Source organism: Pelobates fuscus, chromosome 6, assembly GCF_036172605.1.
Source record: "Pelobates fuscus isolate aPelFus1 chromosome 6, aPelFus1.pri, whole genome shotgun sequence".
Taxonomy (NCBI): domain Eukaryota; kingdom Metazoa; phylum Chordata; class Amphibia; order Anura; family Pelobatidae; genus Pelobates; species Pelobates fuscus.
The window spans coordinates 14,158,517-14,176,173 of record NC_086322.1 but is presented as its reverse complement, the minus strand read 5'-3'; the positions used below and the strand labels follow the sequence as shown (position 1 = coordinate 14,176,173).

Here is a 17,657-nt window from a genome sequence, read left to right as displayed (position 1 = left end):
AATACATTATTCAGGTGTGGACTGGAAGTTATTTGATTCGGACTTACCCTCTCTAACACATATTTGCACAAGTTTAAGTATGAATAAAAATAGAATTCCGTACGTCAAAACATATAGTCTTTTTTTCTCCTTTGTTGGTTCTTAGAAAAGATTTTGCAGTCTTAACAAAGACTTTGCAGTCTTAAAAGTGTCATCTGAGCAGTTATGTCTGGCATTAATGACTTACGATAAACTATTGATTTTGAATGGTTGATAATGAAAACGACACATTTCTAAATATTTCTCTCAAACTTTATCATACATTTCTAAGAAAAAGCTAAAAGTGTATGAATATCAAATCTTAGATTTGAAAGGAAATATCAGAAGCACCAGGAAACATATATAATTGAGGAGGCATTCCATCATCTTCACTTAGGAGCACTTGAAGGGTTTTGCTGTATAAATTAAACACAGTTCAAAATTACATACTTCTAAAGAGAAACAACAAACAGAATGCTTGGGCTCGTCCGGGATTTGAACCCGGGACCTCTCGCACCCAAAGCGAGAATCATACCCCTAGACCAACGAGCCAGTGTGGTGCACTTTCAGCATAGTGGGAAATGCCTATACTAATGCTTCAGTCAGCGCTTGTGTTGTCTAAATAGCCACTGGACTATGTTTTGAAAATGGGAAAATAAAGGAAAGATGTGTGGAGGAAGAAGTCATTATACATAGACTTGTGCAAAATTGTGTTTGGAGCAGTTGGAATGGTTCCAAAACCTTTAATCCACAGCCGGATGTAATGATAGCATTGAATTTACAAGTAGTCTTATTCATCGATTCATTCAGCTGTGGAATGGAAGGAATTTGATTCGGACCTCCACTCTCTAACACACTTTTTCACAAGTCTAACTATGAATAAAAATAGAATTCCGTATGTCAAGTCATATTGTGTTTTTTTCTCCTTTGTTTTAACAAAGATTTTGCAGTTTTAACAAGGACTTTGAAATCTTAAAAGCGTCATATGAGCAGTTAGCCCTTGCATTAACAAATTATCAGAAAACATTGATTTTGAATGGTTGGTTATGAAACATACACATTTCTAACGATTTCTCTCAAAGTTTCTCATAAGTTTCTAAAAAAAAAAGCTAAAGGTGAATGCCTATAAAATCTTAGATTTATAAGGTGATATCAGAAGCACCATACATTTTTAAATAAGAGACTGAAAACAGGAAATAAATATACAAGGTGGCATGACACCTTCTTCTCTTAAAAGCACTTGAAGGGTTTTGCTATTATTGAATTTTGCTGACTAAATTAAACAGTTCGAAGCTGCGTGCTTTAAAACAGAAAAACAAAAGCTTGGGCCCATCAGGGATTTGAACCCAGGACCTCTCGCACCCTGCAGAGAAGAAATTTATTACAAAAATAGACTTGTGCAAAATTATGTTTGGGGAGGTTGGCCTGGTTCCAATAACTTGAATTTTCTTGTAGAGTGTTATTTATCAATACATTAACGACTGCCTTGACTTGTAGAATGTTATTCATTAATACATTATTTAGGTGTTGACTGGAAGTCATTTGATTCGGACTAACCCTCTCTAACACATATTTGCACAAGTTTAAGTATGAATAAAAATGGAATTCCGTATGTCAAAACATATAGTCTTTTTTTCTCTTTTCTTTGTTCTTAGCAAAGATTAGCAAAATTAGATTGTGCAAAATGATGTTTGGGGAGGTTGGCCTGGTTCCAATAACTTGAATTTACTTGTAGAGTGTTATTCATCAATACATTAATGACTGACTTGAATTTACTTGGAGAGTGTTATTCATCAATACATTATTCAGGTGAGGACTGGAAGTTATTTGTTTCGGACTTACCCTCTCTAACACATATTTGCACAAGTTTAAGTATGAATAAAAATAGAATTCCGTACGTCAAAACATATAGTCTTTTTTTCTCCTTTGTTGGTTCTTAGAAAAGATTTTGCAGTCTTAACAAAGACTTTGCAGTCTTAAAAGTGTCATCTGAGCAGTTATGTCTGGCATTAATGACTTACGATAAACTATTGATTTTGAATGGTTGATAATGAAAACGACACATTTCTAAATATTTCTCTCAAACTTTCTCATACATTTCTAAGAAAAAGCTAAAAGTGTATGAATATCAAATCTTAGATTTGAAAGGAAATATCAGAAGCACTAGGAAACATATATAATTGAGGAGGCATTCCATCATCTTCACTTAGGAGCACTTGAAGGGTTTTGCTATATAAATTAAACACAGTTCAAAATTACATACTTCTAAAGAGAAACAACAAACAGCATGTGAATGCTTGGGCTCATCCGGGATTTGAACCCGGGACCTCTCGCACCCGAAGCGAGAATCATACCCCTAGACCAACGAGCCAGTGTGGTGCACTTTCAGCATAGTGGGAAATGCCTATACTAATGCTTCAGACAGCGCTTGTGTTGTCTAAATAGCCACTGGACTATGTTTTGAAAATGGGAAAATAAAGGAAAGATGTGTGGAGGAAGAAGTCATTATACATAGACTTGTGCAAAATTGTGTTTGGAGCAGTTGGAATGGTTCCAAAACCTTTAATCCACAGCCGGATGTAATGATAGCATTGAATTTACCTGTAGAGTCTTATTCATCGATTCATTCAGCTGTGGAATGGAAGGAATTTGATTCGGACCTCCCCTCTCTAACACACTTTTTCACAAGTCTAACTATGAATAAAAATAGAATTCCGTATGTCAAGTCATATTGTGTTTTTTTTCTCCTTTGTTTTAACAAAGATTTTGCAGTTCTAACAAGGACTTTGAAATCTTAAAAGCGTCATATGAGCAGTTAGCCCTTGCATTAACAAATTATCAGAAAACATTGATTTTGAATGGTTGGTTATGAAACATACACATTTCTAACGATTTCTCTCAAAGTTTCTCATAAGTTTCTAAAAAAAAAGCTAAAGGTGAATGCCTATAAAATCTTAGATTTATAAGGTGATATCAGAAGCACCATACATTTTTAAATAAGAGACTGAAAACAGGAAATAAATATACAAGGTGGCATGACACCTTCTTCTCTTAAAAGCACTTGAAGGGTTTTGCTATTATTGAATTTTGCTGACTAAATTAAACAGTTCAAAGCTGCGTGCTTTAAAACAGAAAAACAAAAGCTTGGGCCCATCAGGGATTTGAACCCAGGACCTCTCGCACCCTGCAGAGAAGAAATTTATTACAAAAATAGACTTGTGCAAAATTATGTTTGGGGAGGTTGGCCTGGTTCCAATAACTTGAATTTTCTTGTAGAGTGTTATTTATCAATACATTAACGACTGCCTTGACTTGTAGAATGTTATTCATTAATACATTATTTAGATGTTGACTGGAAGTCATTTGATTCGGACTAACCCTCTCTAACACATATTTGCACAAGTTTAAGTATGAATAAAAATGGAATTCCGTATGTCAAAACATATAGTCTTTTTTTCTCTTTTCTTTGTTCTTAGCAAAGATTAGCAAAATTAGATTGTGCAAAATGATGTTTGGGGAGGTTGGCCTGGTTCCAATAACTTGAATTTACTTGTAGAGTGTTATTCATCAATACATTAATGACTGACTTGAATTTACTTGGAGAGTGTTATTCATCAATACATTATTCAGGTGAGGACTGGAAGTTATTTGTTTCGGACTTACCCTCTCTAACACATATTTGCACAAGTTTAAGTATGAATAAAAATAGAATTCCGTACGTCAAAACATATAGTCTTTTTTTCTCCTTTGTTGGTTCTTAGAAAAGATTTTGCAGTCTTAACAAAGACTTTGCAGTCTTAAAAGTGTCATCTGAGCAGTTATGTCTGGCATTAATGACTTACGATAAACTATTGATTTTGAATGGTTGATAATGAAAACGACACATTTCTAAATATTTCTCTCAAACTTTCTCATACATTTCTAAGAAAAAGCTAAAAGTGTATGAATATCAAATCTTAGATTTGAAAGGAAATATCAGAAGCACCAGGAAACATATATAATTGAGGAGGCATTCCATCATCTTCACTTAGGAGCACTTGAAGGGTTTTGCTATATAAATTAAACACAGTTCAAAATTACATACTTCTAAAGAGAAACAACAAACAGCATGTGAATGCTTGGGCTCATCCGGGATTTGAACCCGGGACCTCTCGCACCCGAAGCGAGAATCATACCCCTAGACCAACGAGCCAGTGTGGTGCACTTTCAGCATAGTGGGAAATGCCTATACTAATGCTTCAGACAGCGCTTGTGTTGTCTAAATAGCCACTGGACTATGTTTTGAAAATGGGAAAATAAAGGAAAGATGTGTGGAGGAAGAAGTCATTATACATAGACTTGTGCAAAATTGTGTTTGGAGCAGTTGGAATGGTTCCAAAACCTTTAATCCACAGCCGGATGTAATGATAGCATTGAATTTACCTGTAGAGTCTTATTCATCGATTCATTCAGCTGTGGAATGGAAGGAATTTGATTCGGACCTCCCCTCTCTAACACACTTTTTCACAAGTCTAACTATGAATAAAAATAGAATTCCGTATGTCAAGTCATATTGTGTTTTTTTTCTCCTTTGTTTTAACAAAGATTTTGCAGTTCTAACAAGGACTTTGAAATCTTAAAAGCGTCATATGAGCAGTTAGCCCTTGCATTAACAAATTATCAGAAAACATTGATTTTGAATGGTTGGTTATGAAACATACACATTTCTAACGATTTCTCTCAAAGTTTCTCATAAGTTTCTAAAAAAAAAGCTAAAGGTGAATGCCTATAAAATCTTAGATTTATAAGGTGATATCAGAAGCACCATACATTTTTAAATAAGAGACTGAAAACAGGAAATAAATATACAAGGTGGCATGACATCTTCTTCTCTTAAAAGCACTTGAAGGGTTTTGCTATTATTGAATTTTGCTGACTAAATTAAACAGTTCGAAGCTGCGTGCTTTAAAACAGAAAAACAAAAGCTTGGGCCCATCAGGGATTTGAACCCAGGACCTCTCGCACCCTGCAGAGAATAATTTATTACAAAAATAGACTTGTGCAAAATTATGTTTGGGGAGGTTGGCCTGGTTTCAATAACTTGAATTTTCTTGTAGAGTGTTATTTATCAATACATTAACGACTGCCTTGACTTGTAGAGTGTTATTCATTAATACATTATTTAGGTGTTGACTGGAAGTCATTTGATTCGGACTAACCCTCTCTAACACATATTTGCACAAGTTTAAGTATGAATAAAAATGGAATTCCGTATGTCAAAACATATAGTCTTTTTTTCTCTTTTCTTTGTTCTTAGCAAAGATTAGCAAAATTAGATTGTGCAAAATGATGTTTGGGGAGGTTGGCCTGGTTCCAATAACTTGAATTTACTTGTAGAGTGTTATTCATCAATACATTAATGACTGACTTGAATTTACTTGGAGAGTGTTATTCATCAATACATTATTCAGGTGTGGACTGGAAGTTATTTGATTCGGACTTACCCTCTCTAACACATATTTGCACAAGTTTAAGTATGAATAAAAATAGAATTCCGTACGTCAAAACATATAGTCTTTTTTTCTCCTTTGTTGGTTCTTACAAAAGATTTTGCAGTCTTAACAAAGACTTTGCAGTCTTAAAAGTGTCATCTGAGCAGTTATGTCTGGCATTAATGACTTACGATAAACTATTGATTTTGAATGGTTGATAATGAAAACGACACATTTCTAAATATTTCTCTCAAACTTTATCATACATTTCTAAGAAAAAGCTAAAAGTGTATGAATATCAAATCTTAGATTTGAAAGGAAATATCAGAAGCACCAGGAAACATATATAATTGAGGAGGCATTCCATCATCTTCACTTAGGAGCACTTGAAGGGTTTTGCTATATAAATTAAACACAGTTCAAAATTACATACTTCTTAAGAGAAACAACAAACAGCTTGTGAATGCTTGGGCTCATCCGGGATTTGAATCCGGGACCTCTCGCACCCGAAGCGAGAATCATACCCCTAGACCAACGAGCCAGTGTGGTGCACTTTCAGCATAGTGGGAAATGCCTATACTAATGCTTCAGACAGCGCTTGTGTTGTCTAAATAGCCACTGGACTATGTTTTGAAAATGGGAAAATAAAGGAAAGATGTGTGGAGGAAGAAGTCATTATACATAGACTTGTGCAAAATTGTGTTTGGAGCAGTTGGAATGGTTCCAAAACCTTTAATCCACAGCCGGATGTAATGATAGCATTGAATTTACCTGTAGAGTCTTATTCATCGATTCATTCAGCTGTGGAATGGAAGGAATTTGATTCGGACCTCCCCTCTCTAACACACTTTTTCACAAGTCTAACTATGAATAAAAATAGAATTCCGTATGTCAAGTCATATTGTGTTTTTTTTCTCCTTTGTTTTAACAAAGATTTTGCAGTTTTAACAAGGACTTTGAAATCTTAAAAGCGTCAAATGAGCAGTTAGCCCTTGCATTAACAAATTATCAGAAAACATTGATTTTGAATGGTTGGTTATGAAACATACACATTTCTAACGATTTCTCTCAAAGTTTCTCATAAGTTTCTAAAAAAAAAGCTAAAGGTGAATGCCTATAAAATCTTAGATTTATAAGGTGATATCAGAAGCACCATACATTTTTAAATAAGAGACTGAAAACAGGAAATAAATATACAAGGTGGCATGACATCTTCTTCTCTTAAAAGCACTTGAAGGGTTTTGCTATTATTGAATTTTGCTGACTAAATTAAACAGTTCGAAGCTGCGTGCTTTAAAACAGAAAAACAAAAGCTTGGGCCCATCAGGGATTTGAACCCAGGACCTCTCGCACCCTGCAGAGAAGAAATTTATTACAAAAATAGACTTGTGCAAAATTATGTTTGGGGAGGTTGGCCTGGTTCCAATAACTTGAATTTTCTTGTAGAGTGTTATTTATCAATACATTAACGACTGCCTTGACTTGTAGAGTGTTATTCATTAATACATTATTTAGGTGTTGACTGGAAGTCATTTGATTCGGACTAACCCTCTCTAACACATATTTGCACAAGTTTAAGTATGAATAAAAATGGAATTCCGTATGTCAAAACATATAGTCTTTTTTTCTCTTTTCTTTGTTCTTAGCAAAGATTAGCAAAATTAGATTGTGCAAAATGATGTTTGGGGAGGTTGGCCTGGTTCCAATAACTTGAATTTACTTGTAGAGTGTTATTCATCAATACATTAATGACTGACTTGAATTTACTTGGAGAGTGTTATTCATCAATACATTATTCAGGTGTGGACTGGAAGTTATTTGATTCGGACTTACCCTCTCTAACACATATTTGCACAAGTTTAAGTATGAATAAAAATAGAATTCCGTACGTCAAAACATATAGTCTTTTTTTCTCCTTTGTTGGTTCTTAGAAAAGATTTTGCAGTCTTAACAAAGACTTTGCAGTCTTAAAAGTGTCATCTGAGCAGTTATGTCTGGCATTAATGACTTACGATAAACTATTGATTTTGAATGATTGATAATGAAAACGACACATTTCTAAATATTTCTCTCAAACTTTCTCATACATTTCTAAGAAAAAGCTAAAAGTGTATGAATATCAAATCTTAGATTTGAAAGGAAATATCAGAAGCACCAGGAAACATATATAATTGAGGAGGCATTCCATCATCTTCACTTAGGAGCACTTGAAGGGTTTTGCTATATAAATTAAACACAGTTCAAAATTACATACTTCTAAAGAGAAACAACAAACAGCATGTGAATGCTTGGGCTCATCCGGGATTTGAACCCGGGACCTCTCGCACCCGAAGCGAGAATCATACCCCTAGACCAACGAGCCAGTGTGGTGCACTTTCAGCATAGTGGGAAATGCCTATACTAATGCTTCAGACAGCGCTTGTGTTGTCTAAATAGCCACTGGACTATGTTTTGAAAATGGGAAAATAAAGGAAAGATGTGTGGAGGAAGAAGTCATTATACATAGACTTGTGCAAAATTGTGTTTGGAGCAGTTGGAATGGTTCCAAAACCTTTAATCCACAGCCGGATGTAATGATAGCATTGAATTTACCTGTAGAGTCTTATTCATCGATTCATTCAGCTGTGGAATGGAAGGAATTTGATTCGGACCTCCCCTCTCTAACACACTTTTTCACAAGTCTAACTATGAATAAAAATAGAATTCCGTATGTCAAGTCATATTGTGTTTTTTTTCTCCTTTGTTTTAACAAAGATTTTGCAGTTTTAACAAGGACTTTGAAATCTTAAAAGCGTCATATGAGCAGTTAGCCCTTGCATTAACAAATTATCAGAAAACATTGATTTTGAATGGTTGGTTATGAAACATACACATTTCTAACGATTTCTCTCAAAGTTTCTCATAAGTTTCTAAAAAAAAAAGCTAAAGGTGAATGCCTATAAAATCTTAGATTCATAAGGTGATATCAGAAGCACCATACATTTTTAAATAAGAGACTGAAAACAGGAAATAAATATACAAGGTGGCATGACATCTTCTTCTCTTAAAAGCACTTGAAGGGTTTTGCTATTATTGAATTTTGCTGACTAAATTAAACAGTTCGAAGCTGCGTGCTTTAAAACAGAAAAACAAAAGCTTGGGCCCATCAGGGATTTGAACCCAGGACCTCTCGCACCCTGCAGAGAAGAAATTTATTACAAAAATAGACTTGTGCAAAATTATGTTTGGGGAGGTTGGCCTGGTTCCAATAACTTGAATTTTCTTGTAGAGTGTTATTTATCAATACATTAACGACTGCCTTGAATTTACTGGTAGAGTGTTATTCATTAATACATTATTTAGGTGTTGACTGGAAGTCATTTGATTCGGACTAACCCTCTCTAACACATATTTGCACAAGTTTAAGTATGAATAAAAATGGAATTCCGTATGTCAAAACATATAGTCTTTTTTTCTCTTTTCTTTGTTCTTAGCAAAGATTAGCAAAATTAGATTGTGCAAAATGATGTTTGGGGAGGTTGGCCTGGTTCCAATAACTTGAATTTACTTGTAGAGTGTTATTCATCAATACATTAATGACTGACTTGAATTTACTTGGAGAGTGTTATTCATCAATACATTATTCAGGTGTGGACTGGAAGTTATTTGATTCGGACTTACCCTCTCTAACACATATTTGCACAAGTTTAAGTATGAATAAAAATAGAATTCCGTACGTCAAAACATATAGTCTTTTTTTCTCCTTTGTTGGTTCTTAGAAAAGATTTTGCAGTCTTAACAAAGACTTTGCAGTCTTAAAAGTGTCATCTGAGCAGTTATGTCTGGCAATAATGACTTACGATAAACTATTGATTTTGAATGGTTGATAATGAAAACGACACATTTCTAAATATTTCTCTCAAACTTTCTCATACATTTCTAAGAAAAAGCTAAAAGTGTATGAATATCAAATCTTAGATTTGAAAGGAAATATCAGAAGCACCAGGAAACATATATAATTGAGGAGGCTGTTGGGGATTAACACAGCTATATACGAAACTCTCTGAGATGGATATTTTGCTGGAGCCGCACCCTCTTTGGATAGACAGACAGGATCCCGGGAATCAGCCAAGAAGACAAGAGATGTGTTCTATAACCAATTCAAAGTTTATTTAAACGTTAGTAAGATATATACCCCATTTCCATGTTGGTGGGGGTCATGAGCGTTTATTACATAATACGTTGGTCACAAGTTATAAACAGCTGTTTCTAATTATAATCTTTCGCAATATAACGCAATACATATTTGATTAAAACCAGATATTTACAAAATACCGATATCTTGGACAATTAACAAGAACATTTCGAAATCAGTATTTTTCCAGCAAAAAAGGATTTTATACAAATCCTTTTTCCGAGAAATAAAGATGAAATGCCAAATTCATTCTTTGTTCAAATTAACTCTTATATGGACAGCTAGGATAGATATCAAAATGGATATTTGCATCTACAATTCCCCTCTTAGATCATATCATGATCTATCTTACGGTAAATATCCATGGGAGGCCTACGGCAGAGAAACAAGAGGAGGTATATTCAGACGTGCTAATCACGTCTGCGGGACTTTCATTATTTCTTCACCTCGATTTCCCCCATTTGCTCTGTGCCGTAGGTTTTCCCTTTAAGAGGAGTTCGAGTTGTCGATTTTCAGCTTCTGTAATCATTTGTTGTACACGTTTCTTAAGTGTGCAAGTTAGATAACAATTAAACAATATCATTAATGCAAGTATCATTACAATAATGACAATAGGATAGAAAAAGGACCTTACAACTTGTGCGCCAGTAGGAGACCAACCTGTGAGGGCATCATACCAATGATGAGCAAAATTCTCCTGGATTTTAGAACTAACTTTAATTAATTCCCTCTCAACTATGTGGGTGGATATTTCAGTATGTACTAAGATGAGCGCTCGGAGTTCGAGCAGTTAGAAAAAGCAGGGCCATTATCAGAATTGATCTGTAATGGGCAGCCATACCGAGGAATAATTTCAGTGGTCAGTATTCTCACCACAGTCCTAGCATCCTCCTTATTAGTAACAAAGGCCTCGGGCCATCTAGAGAAGTGATCCACAATAACCAGTAAGTATTGTTGTCGCTTACCTGTCTTAGGAATGTGGGTGAAATCTACCTGTAAATGGGTGAAAGGGCCTGTAGGTGGTGGGAGGTGTTCGTGTCTAGGCTTGTGTGTGACAGTAGTATTGGTCTGTAAGCATTGGACACACCTCTGTAAGTATACTTGACAGTGGAGAGAGAGATTTAAAATGACAAAATGTTGTTGAATAAGGCCCAAAGTGACCTTAAGACCCTTGTGACCCACTCCGTGTGCCTGGGAAATAAAAATAGGGGCACTACTTTCTGGTATCCCTATCTTCCCCTCTTTGGAATAAAGGCCATTTTGGTCTTTTTCCAAACCTTGCTTCTTCCAGTATGCAATATCCTCATGGGTTGCAAAACCCTGAAGTTCTTGCAACAACTGTTCTTCTGGGCAGGTAGGGGGACTAAAGATTGGAAATATCATACGGTAATAAATGGTTTGAGATGCTACCTCTTTGGCAATTTTATCTGCTAGTGCATTGCCTAAGGATATATTATCCCTACCTTGAGTATGTGCTCTACAGTGAACAATAGACACTGTACGAGGAAGTTGTAAAGCCTGCAAGAGGTCTTCAATTAATGTCTTATGAGAAATGCCTTTACCATCAGCTGCAATAAATCCTCTTTGTTTCCAAATCATTCCAAAATCATGCACAACCCCATGAGCGTATCGTGAGTCAGTGTAAATATTTACATCTTTGTTAGTAAATAGAGTGCATGCACGAGTAAGAGCAACTAACTCAGCAGCTTGGGCTGACATGTTGGGTATGGAATTAGCCTCAAGGACCTTATCAGGTAATTGGACTACTGCATACCCTGTCTGGTACTGTCCGTCAACAGGTCGGGAACAAGATCCATCCACAAACACATCCTCAGAACCTGGCTGAGGGGTATCCATGAGGTCTAAGCGGGGGGAGGTATGTGTATGTATAGCATGAATGCAGTCATGTTCCTCTGGCTGAGCATTGCTCAGATTAGGGTTGTCATGAGTAAGGATAGCATGCAGTACACTCATAGGGCCAGAATTAATAGGGCCATACTTGATTTGTAAATTAGTAGAATTCAAGAGAATTATTTCATAACCACTTAATCTCTGTGCTGTCATATGTTGTGTAGTGAGATTCTTAATCAAATGTAACACTTGATGTGATGTATGGAGAATAGTGGGATGGCCCAGAGTGATAGTAGTAGCAGTCTCAACAGCCATTGCACAAGCCGCTAAGGCCCTAAGACACGCCGGCATCCCCTGAACCGGAACAGGGACTACCTTGGAGAAAAATGCTACAGGACGCATGCCACCTCCATGTTCCTGAGCACAGACCGCAGCCATGGTTTTACAGTTGTCCCTTGCATAAAGATGAAATGGTTTACAATAATTAGGCAGTCCTAAAGCTGGGGCCTGCATAATGCCTACTTTGAGTGCCACATATGCATCATCCATTTCAGGTGACCATCTGATATAATCTGGGCTGTCCCCTTTTACAGCCATTCTCATAATTGAGTCATAGTATGAACATTCAGGTATCCACTGACGACAATAATTAATCATACCCAAGAAGGTGAGCAACTCCTTCTTTGTAACAGGTTTGGGTATTTTTTGTATAGCTTCAATACGTTTGGAGCTGAGTGAGCGTGTACCTTGTTGTAATACAAATCCCAGATAATCAACCTTTTCTGCACCTAATTGGATCTTATGCTTGGCTACCTTGTGGCCTTCCAATGCTAAATGTTTCAACAAGCTGACAGTGTCTTGTGTGCTGGCTTCCCAGTCAGGACTGCACAGCAGTATATCATCAACATACTGCAGCAGGACGGAACCATGACAAGGGGTCCATGTCTTAAGGGTTTGCTGGAGCACCAGTGAATAAACAGCTGGTGAGTCCACGTAGCCCTGGGGAAGGCGGGTCCAGGTATACTGAACCCCCTCAAAAGTGAAAGCCATAAGTAGTTGTGTCTCTTGGTCAACAGGGACCGAAAAAAATGCATTACTTAAGTCAATGACTGTAAAATATTTAGCTTCATGAGGAATGGCTGTTATCAGAGTGTTAATATCAGGGACAATGGGGGCTATTGGGATAACTAGATTATTAATAGCCCTTAGGTCTTGAACAAATCTGTAGTCCTTGGTAGCTTTAGGGACCGGGTTAATGGGGGAGTTATAGGGAGAGACTACAGGCCTTAGTATACCCTGCTGAAGGAAGGACTGGATCATAGGTCTGATCCCATCCTTCTTCTCCTGTGACAGGGGATACTGTTTAATATAAATTGGGCTGACATTTGGGCGTAGTTTTGCTTTATAAGGGGTACAATTTATGTATCCTACATCTAGCTTGGACGAAGCCCATACAGAAGCAGGGACCTCATCCATATCCATCTGCAGGAAAATTCCAGAGGAGGGGGCAGTAAGGGAAACTGCCATGCCACCCTCAGGGGAAAAATCCACAGTTGTACCCAGTACCCCAAGGAGATCCCTCCCTAGGAGATTAACAGGGCACCCTGGGATTAGGCTAAACTGATGGCTTAGAGAAATAGGGGAGTTGGACAATTTAACTTTCAAAGGGATAGTCTTGAAGGTTTTTGTTAACACTCCATTTATTCCCACAGAAGGTGTTGACTTTTCCCTTAAACCTCTATATACATCCATACATATGGTGGAACAGGTGGCACCCGTGTCTACAATAAAGGGCATATCCCTCCCATTTACATTGAGGACTATGAAGGGTTGTTCCATAAAACTAGAGGATAATACAGGAAAAGCTGGAGTGTTACCTTCTGGGCACCCCTATGGCCATTGGATGTGATGGGTAGGGCCAGAAGGAGTATTGCGGCCAGAAGGGGCATTAGGGGCAGGAGAGCGAAATTGTGGGGGGTAGTGGGACTGCTGGGGTATCCGTGAGGGACCCTGGTAACCTGGGGCTTGTCCAGTCTGTGGTCTGATAGGATTGGGGCACTCATTCTTCCAGTGTCCCTGTCGTTTACAGTTAAAACAATGTGTCCCTCGATTAATAAATGGTTGGGACCTATTTCCTCCACGTCCTCTCCCCCTTGGGCTCCTGAATCCTCTTTCATTTAATCTCCTATCACCTCCAAAACCTCTTTCTCTTGCCTGATTAGGGTCACAATGCTGTAAACCCTGTGACTGATACAACATACTCTTTCCATCTTTTCCTATAGCAAAACAACCTGCTGCTTCTCTCTCATGTATTTTCTGCAAAAATTTAACTGGAGTTAAAGTTGACCATTCTGAAATCAGCTGTTTAACTAGCAGTGAATATGCTGGAAGCATATTCCCAATGCAAGTCTGTATTTTTAAAGAACCCATACCACTCTCCTCTGAACCAAGTCCAGCTTCATCTTTCCAACATTTATAAAACCTTTTAGTGAAATCTGTCACTGTCTCCTTTGTGCCCTGTTTACAGGACAAAGCAGTGGAGATAGACTGCTTGTCTTTCCACAATCTTATCATCTCTGTTTTCACTTCATCCCACATAATGTCTCTCCCTTTTTCCGTGGCTAATGGATAAGTACTCACTGTGGTTCCATCAAGTGGGACACTTACAGTGGGCACTCTATTCCATTCCCACCCAGATTCTGAGTCATAATCTAATAATCCATCAATAATTAACTTTATGTCAATCTGTGTCATATTTTGTCCTTGGCACATTCTCTTCAAATACATAATACATGCAGAGGGATTCGTTCTAGGATTTGGAGCACCCTTAATTATGTCCTTTAATTCTCCTGGAGTTAAAGGTTTCAAAATCAATTGATCTCCTACAGTTAGAAAAGGATATGTTTGCTGTGTGTCTGACTCATCAAGTTCTGACTCATCTTCCTCATCATCATCCTTATCTGTTCTTTTAACACCCAGTCCCATCTTTTTCTTATACCTAGTTTGGATACCCTTAGGGGACCTTCGCTGGATATGTTTAATCTTCTCATCTTGGGGAGAGATAGAAAGGGAGTTTAACGGGGCAGTGGCTACCCCCTGTGATCCAACTGCTATAGCAAGAACCAAATCATCATCATCTTTAGGTGGCAGGCTGGGATATAGTGGTCTATAGTATGGAGTGTAATTAGGAGGGGGCAGTGATTTGCAGCTATCAGCAACAGTCTCTTTAGTTTTCTTTTTATTCCTTTTTATCCTTTTCCCCTCTTTGGAAACAGGGTACCAATGAGGTGCAATCTTAAGCCAATTCTCACCCCCCTGTCTCATGTATTCCTTGTCCCATCCTGGATCTCCCTCATACCAAGGAAAAGATTTCTTATCACCCAAACATAATCCCTTAACCATACTCAGAAAATAATCATCATTAGCCCCGTCTTTAGGGAAGGGAGTTTCACTACCCTGTCCTTGTGTCCACCCTGACATATTATCCACCCATGGATCCACTAAATAATCCCCCAGCTCACCAATTCTGGCAACATACTGTTTGCAAGTCTCCCCTGGATTAGGGCGAGGGTATTTTTTAGACTGGGAAGTACCCATTTCAAACTCAATAAGAATTGGATTTGGAATAACTGATTATTCAGTGGATAAAGAACAGCTGTACGGAATCAAATGTTCCAACAAAACTGCTACTTCTCCACGAGCTGTATCGCTTAAAATCAGAAATTCCAATCCTTTGCAAAAAGCACAAAAGCCAACAGATATATCGCAAGCAAGCAGAACAGCCAAACAGGTTGCAGGACAGCCAAATAACCATCAACAGAGTACGTAGTTTAAAAGAATTCCCTTTCTAATTTATTTTGTTTTAATTATTTTTTTTCCTTACTTTGCTAAAACATTACAGTTTGCAAAAGTTTTACCTGTACATAACTTTACCGCAGTCTGCTAAGAGACTGAATTATACACCGCAGTCTGCTAAGAGACTGAATTATACCGCAGTCTGTCTAACAGACTGAATTATACCGCAGTCTGCCAATACCTGTCAGACTGAATACCTTTTTTTACAACCTTAACAAAGGCAACCTCTTTTCTTTCAAAGAAAGAGGGGTCCTGGGACGTCTCCCACAGTTATGTACAACCTCATCTCCTACCCAAGGAGTGAAAAAAAAATCTCAAAAGTAAAATTCCCCTTTAAATAAAATCATAATCTAATGTGCAATGTGTAAAGGATAGGAAAAGACAGGTAAAAGAATAAAGGTCAAAAAAGACACCGAATCCTCCTACCTGATTTCCTCCTTTAATTGACCCCACTTCTGGTACCAAGTTGTTGGGGATTAACACAGCTATATACGAAACTCTCTGAGATGGATATTTTGCTGGAGCCGCACCCTCTTTGGATAGACAGACAGGATCCCGGGAATCAGCCAAGAAGACAAGAGATGTGTTCTATAACCAATTCAAAGTTTATTTAAACGTTAGTAAGATATATACCCCATTTCCATGTTGGTGGGGGTCATGAGCGTTTATTACATAATACGTTGGTCACAAGTTATAAACAGCTGTTTCTAATTATAATCTTTCGCAATATAACGCAATACATATTTGATTAAAACCAGATATTTACAAAATACCGATATCTTGGACAATTAACAAGAACATTTCGAAATCAGTATTTTTCCAGCAAAAAAGGATTTTATACAAATCCTTTTTCCGAGAAATAAAGATGAAATGCCAAATTCATTCTTTGTTCAAATTAACTCTTATATGGACAGCTAGGATAGATATCAAAATGGATATTTGCATCTACAGAGGCATTCCATCATCTTCACTTAGGAGCACTTGAAGGGTTTTGCTATATAAATTAAACACAGTTCAAAATTACATACTTCTAAAGAGAAACAACAAACAGCATGTGAATGCTTGGGCTCATCCGGGATTTGAACCCGGGACCTCTCGCACCCGAAGCGAGAATCATACCCCTAGACCAACGAGCCAGTGTGGTGCACTTTCAGCATAGTGGGAAATGCCTATACTAATGCTTCAGACAGCGCTTGTGTTGTCTAAATAGCCACTGGACTATGTTTTGAAAATGGGAAAATAAAGGAAAGATGTGTGGAGGAAGAAGTCATTATACATAGACTTGTGCAAAATTGTGTTTGGAGCAGTTGGAATGGTTCCAAAACCTTTAATCCACAGCCGGATGTAATGATAGCATTGAATTTACCTGTAGAGTCTTATTCATCGATTCATTCAGCTGTGGAATGGAAGGAATTTGATTCGGACCTCCCCTCTCTAACACACTTTTTCACAAGTCTAACTATGAATAAAAATAGAATTCCGTATGTCAAGTCATATTGTGTTTTTTTTCTCCTTTGTTTTAACAAAGATTTTGCAGTTTTAACAAGGACTTTGAAATCTTAAAAGCGTCATATGAGCAGTTAGCCCTTGCATTAACAAATTATCAGAAAACATTGATTTTTTTTTGGTGGCCTGGGCTCGGAACGAGATGGCAGCACAGTGAGTGAGCTCCGACCCGCCGGCGTAAAACACAGCCTTTAATCCGACCCCATCAGCACACATGGGACGCCACCGACGAACCGACACCCCCCAGACCCCGAGGGGCTCCCAATCCGGGCACACTCACGGCCCGATGGATGGATTTCTCCAAAACTCGGCCGACATGTGCGAGGAGGCGAGCGGATCCAAGATGGCGCCGACGGAGCCGTCCTCCAGGGAACCTCGTGGCACTACTACACTGGAGCAGATCGGAGAGGAAATCAGATCCATGGCTGCTGCTATGGTCACGAAGGCTGACCTCCTAGTGCACACCACGTCCATCCAGGATGCACTACGGGCTGAAATAGCAGGTGTCCGGGCAGAGGTAAATGCACACGCGGGCCAAATACAAAACCTAGAGCAATCCCGAGACACACAGGCCGCGAGACTGCAGGCGACTGATATGGCCCTAGCACGCCAAGGGGAGCTGTTATTACACATGAGGCGGACAATGGAGGACCTAGACAATAGAGGGAGGAGATGTAATATTAGGGTCCGCGGGGTCCCTGAACCGGAAGGTGAGGAAAACCCTGAAACTACCCTTAACGACCTCTTTCATATGATCCTGGGAGAGGGCGCTCCGCTCACAT

General features: G+C 38.0%; 6 non-coding genes across 6 annotated transcripts; all 6 read right to left on the bottom strand.

The window, feature by feature from the left end:
• Nucleotides 1–498: 498 nt before the first annotated feature.
• TRNAP-UGG (transfer RNA proline (anticodon UGG)) lies at nt 499–570 on the bottom strand. Its single transcript has one exon. It is a non-coding gene; the product is annotated as a tRNA-Pro (tRNA).
• Nucleotides 571–2,317: 1,747 nt separating this feature from the next.
• Nucleotides 2,318–2,389, bottom strand: TRNAP-CGG (transfer RNA proline (anticodon CGG)). Its single transcript has one exon. It is a non-coding gene; the product is annotated as a tRNA-Pro (tRNA).
• Nucleotides 2,390–4,138: 1,749 nt separating this feature from the next.
• On the bottom strand, nt 4,139–4,210 carry TRNAP-CGG (transfer RNA proline (anticodon CGG)). The gene has a single exon. It is a non-coding gene; the product is annotated as a tRNA-Pro (tRNA).
• A 1,748-nt stretch (nt 4,211–5,958) lies between these two features.
• Nucleotides 5,959–6,030, bottom strand: TRNAP-CGG (transfer RNA proline (anticodon CGG)). Its single transcript has one exon. It is a non-coding gene; the product is annotated as a tRNA-Pro (tRNA).
• A 1,749-nt stretch (nt 6,031–7,779) lies between these two features.
• On the bottom strand, nt 7,780–7,851 carry TRNAP-CGG (transfer RNA proline (anticodon CGG)). The gene has a single exon. It is a non-coding gene; the product is annotated as a tRNA-Pro (tRNA).
• Nucleotides 7,852–16,433: 8,582 nt separating this feature from the next.
• Nucleotides 16,434–16,505, bottom strand: TRNAP-CGG (transfer RNA proline (anticodon CGG)). The gene has a single exon. It is a non-coding gene; the product is annotated as a tRNA-Pro (tRNA).
• Between the last annotated feature and the right edge of the window lie 1,152 nt (nt 16,506–17,657).